Below are 5,815 nucleotides of genomic sequence, written 5' to 3' on the forward strand. Positions count from 1 at the left end.
TATTCCATCAACCGGAATCGGAGACACTCCGTCCCGCGTCGGCAGGAGCGCTAATCTCCCTGCTGCTCTGCACATGCTCAGTCAGTGGCCACACACACACACACACACACACACACACACACACACACACACACACACACACACACACACACACACACACACACACACACACGTTTATCTTTCTATCTCTGTGAAGACACTCATTGACATAATGCATTCCTTCACCCTTACTTTAACCATCACAACTAAGTGCCCCAACCCTTATCCTTATCCCCCCCCCAACCCCCTCCCCACCCCACACACAAACTCTAACCTTAAACCTTAAATGAGGTCACAACAAAGGTTTTTTAGCCACATAAATTAGGGAGACTTTAGAGCATGCTGCCAAATCTGGTGAGGTGGCTGAAACAGTGCTTGTTGTTTATGTTCCTGTAATCCCTTTTTCTCAGTAATGTGCATTTATATAACAGCTACATTTTCATGCTGCTGAACAAAAACAGCGTTCCGTATCTGTGATTTACCATTAAGTTGGAAGACATTTAATGTGATTTGTTTTCATTTCCAGTCTATCAATACACAGTATCTGCTCTCAGGAAATGTCCTGCGATGTGAATTACAGTCACTTCCAATGGCTCACACAGCAGATTGGGTGAGTCATCCGGTCGGAGGATTGTACTGTAGATTGCTTCCGTCACCCGAGGGTGTGGAGCCAAGGGCCTGGGTGGCAAATGTCTGAGCTCCCCACTGGCCTGGCTGAGCTGTGAGTTTCACATGCAGGTCAACTAAATCTGCACTTACACACAAGTGTTTCAGATGGTGGTTATACAGGAAGTGTTTGGCTTATTATAAAAGAAAAATTCGTACAATCACTAATCCTCCAAAAAAAATTCTCGTAGGAACACGAACAGGTTCAAATATATCGATTTCGAACGGAACGTGTCAGCATATGCAGTCATTTCATGCACACTGCTGTCAAACAGTGTCACGGCTTCATATGTTTGGTGCCATCATCTTATTACAGCTCATAGTTACATTTTAAAGTTAAGGGACCTCCAATAAATAACAACAATCTGCTGTCTCAGAGAAGTAACGTAGTTCAGATGATGTTTATGATGTGAGTTTATAGGAGGAAGAGGGTGGATGATTAAATGATTGCAGGAGACCAGTGTTCAGTTCCCGTGCAACCATAATTCAAGACTGTTTTTTAAAACTAGGTTTACTGTTTCCATGATGACAAAGGTTATATATCTTGGTTTAAGCCATCGTTTTAACCCAAACCGTTATCTTTCTCTCACCCTAACTACTTTTTGTGCCTAAACTTAAATCAGGGACGCTAACGAAACACTGTAAATGATCCTCTAGACTAGAGTGTTTCCTTCTGTTGGGAACATAATGTGTGTTTGTGAGTTTGAGAACAAAATAATTCCCAGATATAATAGTTGTTCTGTAGCTGGTTCTGAGGATACCAATGTCAGTCTGTCTGTTGGTCAGTCAGTTGATGTCTTGGTACAGAAAAGCCTCCCAAACCCGAACGGGGAGCTGAAAGCTGAAGACTCTTCCCCCTCTTCTACTTCTGAAAAATCTAGGAATTGCAAGTAAGGAAGCTTTCTGAGAGCAAAGACTCTCTTCTATTACATGAAGATGTTCAAGATAAGCTGCAGCTTGGTTATCATAAGCTTTGTAAGTTAGGAGAAGATGTTTGAATTCTATTGTTGAGCAAATGAAGAGAGATGTGATTTCTCTCGTTAAATCACGTCAGTGCTTTTGCTGCAGCATTTTGGATCAACTGCAGACTTTTTAAAGACTTACTATACTCCTGGGTAGTAATAACAAATGCATGGACTATAGTTTCTGAGCATTGTTTTCAGACAAGATGTTCCAGATCTTAGCGTAATAAAAACCTCTACAATGCCAGAACTGAGAGGACACGATAACAAACTTGACATCTTTAAGAGTCAGAGTTCTGTTAAGCCGTGTATTCCTTTAACTGTCACTGATGATTTCATGAGATTTTTAACATGTATCATTGTAAGTGTTTCGTAAAAATGAATCACATCCCTCCTCGCCAACAGTAGTTTTACAAATGTCTGTAAGACCTGATTCATGTTTAAACCACTTCTCTTCCATAGATCTCTCTAAATTCAACAACTGTTTCATCTAAACTATTAAAATGTCTTTTAGACCTCATCACAAATAAACTTCTTAAGGATATTTTACTTTTTAATCAACACTTATTATCAACCCTGTTAGATCTGATCATTATTTTTTTTTTATTAAGAAGCTACATACCACAGACTTTTAACATTGCGGAAACTGAACCTAAAGAACTATAACTAACCTCCCTTTTTTTTTCTAAAATATCGCAAATAAATGATGTTGCCATTTGTACAGGAATAGTTTGAAGATAAGATTCAGGTGACCCTAAAACTCTTGTTAGTTATGCTGCTGTAGACCAAATGTGCTGGAGGACCTCCCATGATGCACTGAACACATTTCCTCTGCTCTCTTTCAACTCATTCGCATGGAGACATACAGTATCATATCATTAACGTTGTGTCTTCTTTATCCAATTGTTTGTGCTTTTTCCTCTCTGTCCTCTTTCCGTCTTTCTGCAGGGGTCTCTGGCGAGTTTCTTATTTGTGGTTCTTTGCCTCGTTAACCGGTCCAACGTGTATTGACTGTTGTTTTTCTGTGCGGTTCTTCTCGCTCTCCGCTCACCCCAAGGCAGATGGCTGCCCACCTCTGAGTCTGTTTCTGTCCAACCCAGCTTCACAGCAACGTGAGAAATAGACACGCTTTGGCCTGTCTAGGTGTGAAACGTACACATTTTCCTGCAGTGGACGAAAATGAAACCTTGTCATCGTCACAGACTGCCAGGCGGTGCCCAGAGATGAGGTTTGAATCAAGGAGGTGACAAAGTTTTTGTTGAGGTGTTTCTTGTTTTCGAAACCCAACCACGTGTTTTAGCAATAAGTTTAATTTTCCTGTAAATCACATGGCTCTCAGCATGTAGTAAGTTTCATAATCTTCCACAACAGGAAAATGTGTAACTGTCACGCCTAGACAGGCCAAAGTGTGTCTATTTCCCGTTTTACCGTGATTAATATGCGGTAGTCCTCCACACTGTCGCTGATCTGAGATTTAGTGAATTGTTGGCATCTCTCTACAATGTTGTAACATCTGGACCTTACTAGTGCCCATAGATGACTTATCTTGTGATTTGGTGCTGTACAAATAAAATTGAAATTGAATTGAATTGAACATTCAAGTGTTTGTCAGTTCAAGTCCCAAGAGACAGATGGCTTCCATAAAACCAAAACCCATTTCAGTACCATGTTTCTCCACTTCACTCATTTTACTCTGGCTCTTGAGAAATTAATTCCCATCAGTACTACTTTTTTTTTTAAGAAACTGGTGAGATTCTGATGGTTTCAAGTCAAGATATAGAGCTTCAGTGCTCCTTCTGTCACTTACAATCTACCAAAAGTAAAACTTCTTTGATAAATGCAAGTGGTTCAAAGTCCATTTTATTTGACAGAGTTTAAATATTTGTATTTCTCTTTAAGTAGAGCAACACGCAAGTAAAATGTTCATCTGTGTTGTGAGTAGATGCCGACATTGTCTAAATCTTTCCTTTATCTTGGTAATGTTGTCCTGACCTCACACTCTGTCTGACCTCTAACACACACACATCTTTGTGTACGGGATGTAGTCCTATTCCTGGTTTTAGCTTCACCTGCCCCAGTTAGCCAATTAGACATCAGATTAACAGAAGGGAGGGAATGAGCAGGGTCACAGTCGAGGACACCTGCACCAGGAACGTGGACTGAATCACAAGATAAACCATCCTTGTAATGGTTTATCATCAAAAAAGAAAAAAAACAAAAACAATAAATGGATGTTGTAATAATAAATGCATCAAAAGTCATTCGTATCACAAAAGTACAACATTTTCATTTATACATGTTAAACTTCAGAGGTGAATTGTAACACTATTAATAGTCACACTTCTGTTCCAGGATTGGAGGGAGTGTTATGATGATTTGGAGGTTGGTCCTTCAATGAGAGACTGCCCCCATGTGTTCATTCACATTATGACGTCTGCTCTATCTGCTGTTCTTTCCCAGTGAGTCTGAATGAAAGTGTTCTACTTGTTTAACTGAAACACGATGATTAATATCTTATAAATGATCTCTATATCTCACAAAATTATAATCCTAATCTGGTGTAGAGGGACGCAGTTGGTTGGTTTACCGATCAGGCAAAGAGGACAACTGTCCCAAGAAACCACATGTATTACTGCTCAAACACAGTAATAATGAGGGTATTAGGGCTTGACCTGCTTTATCTCTGGGCTCCAGAGCTTAATGTTTCTACTGCCCCCACCAACCTGCCTCGTGTTTACTGTTTTCTCTCTCCGTCCTCTTCTTTTCTACCTCTACAAAGCTCTGAGCCTGGTTTTATTGGAGGTTTTCTTCCTGTTAAAAAGAAGTTTTTCCTTCCAGTTATTGCTCACATGGGAATTGTTGACTTATTGGGTACCTCTCTAATGTTGTACACTCAAAGTTACTATGTTAAGTGCTATAAATACATGAATAAAATTGAATGGAAATGTAGGTTTCTGAAGAGGACAAGCAATCATTCTTTTTATTCTTTTTAAATACGGCATCATGAGTCCAACGATGTTGTTGCAATGCTAAATGGGTGTAGTTTAATTTTTTTTTTACTTTTCTCTACTCTGCTGTTTTGTGAAATATTGGATACTTTTACCTTTCTTTGCCGACTGTTGTTGAATGAAAGCATGCGAGAAACAACACCATTTGAATCTTGACAGGGGCTCTGAATGGACGTTGATATTTTTCTGATAAGTTACAAGCCAAAAAGAGTGTGGCTTTATTTTTAACATGATTTTTTTTTTCTGTGCTAATCTTGTGTTTTTAAGAAAAATCAATCATAACCTGAAAAATACCTAATTACAATATCTGTTATACATGGTTTCCACCCCTTAAGTCAATTTTTAACCTGACTCGTTCAAAGATGAACAGATTCGTTATTTCGATGGACGTCAATTTAATCAACAATTACATGTTAATGAATAGACAAGTTCGTTATTACATAGAAAGGATGATGAGGAAAAGAGTGACTTAAACAAGTAAAGATGAAAAGACCGGACATGAAGAGGGAAAGATAGCTGCATGTGGTCAGAGTCGCTGCTCTGTCTTCCTTCTGATGAATGTAACACATCTGAGAGTGAAAACACTGAAGTGTCAATGAACTTTCCAATCTGCTCCTCTTTTGCCGGGATGAAATTGTTATTGATTTCATTTAGAGAACATGACGTAGCACCAAGTTTCAGCATGAACAGAACGTTTAGCACACACCTGAAGCTGTGTGCTAAAATGAAAGGAAGCACACCAGGTTTAAATGATGGCTTCATCACTGTGATACAGTCCTCAATCAGAGAATCGTGTCAGTGCTGGACAGACTCCCAGTCAGACTCCTTCAGTCATTTCATGAAGCATCAGAGCTCTCAAAGGCTGCTTTCACTCACAGCAGGCTGGATAGTTCAGTTCCTGAAGCAATTTCTGCTACAATTTCTTACAGAAAATCACTTTCATTCTCGAGATCCAGCAAAACGTCCTCAAGAGTGGAAGGACAGCGACACACTCACCATGTAGAAAAAGAGGAGGCACATGTGGAGAAGAAATCTTGACAATGTCGTTGTAGCAGCTGGTTTCTGTTCTGTAATTTGGATCCTCTGTGATCGCAGAAAAAGGTGAAAGATTTAAAGCATTACAACCTCTCATGATTATCT

The sequence above is a fragment of the Embiotoca jacksoni genome, unplaced genomic scaffold (assembly GCF_022577435.1).
Source record: "Embiotoca jacksoni isolate LCO1_2020_lvr unplaced genomic scaffold, fEmbJac1.0.p SCAF_59, whole genome shotgun sequence".
NCBI lineage: Eukaryota > Metazoa > Chordata > Actinopteri > Embiotocidae > Embiotoca > Embiotoca jacksoni.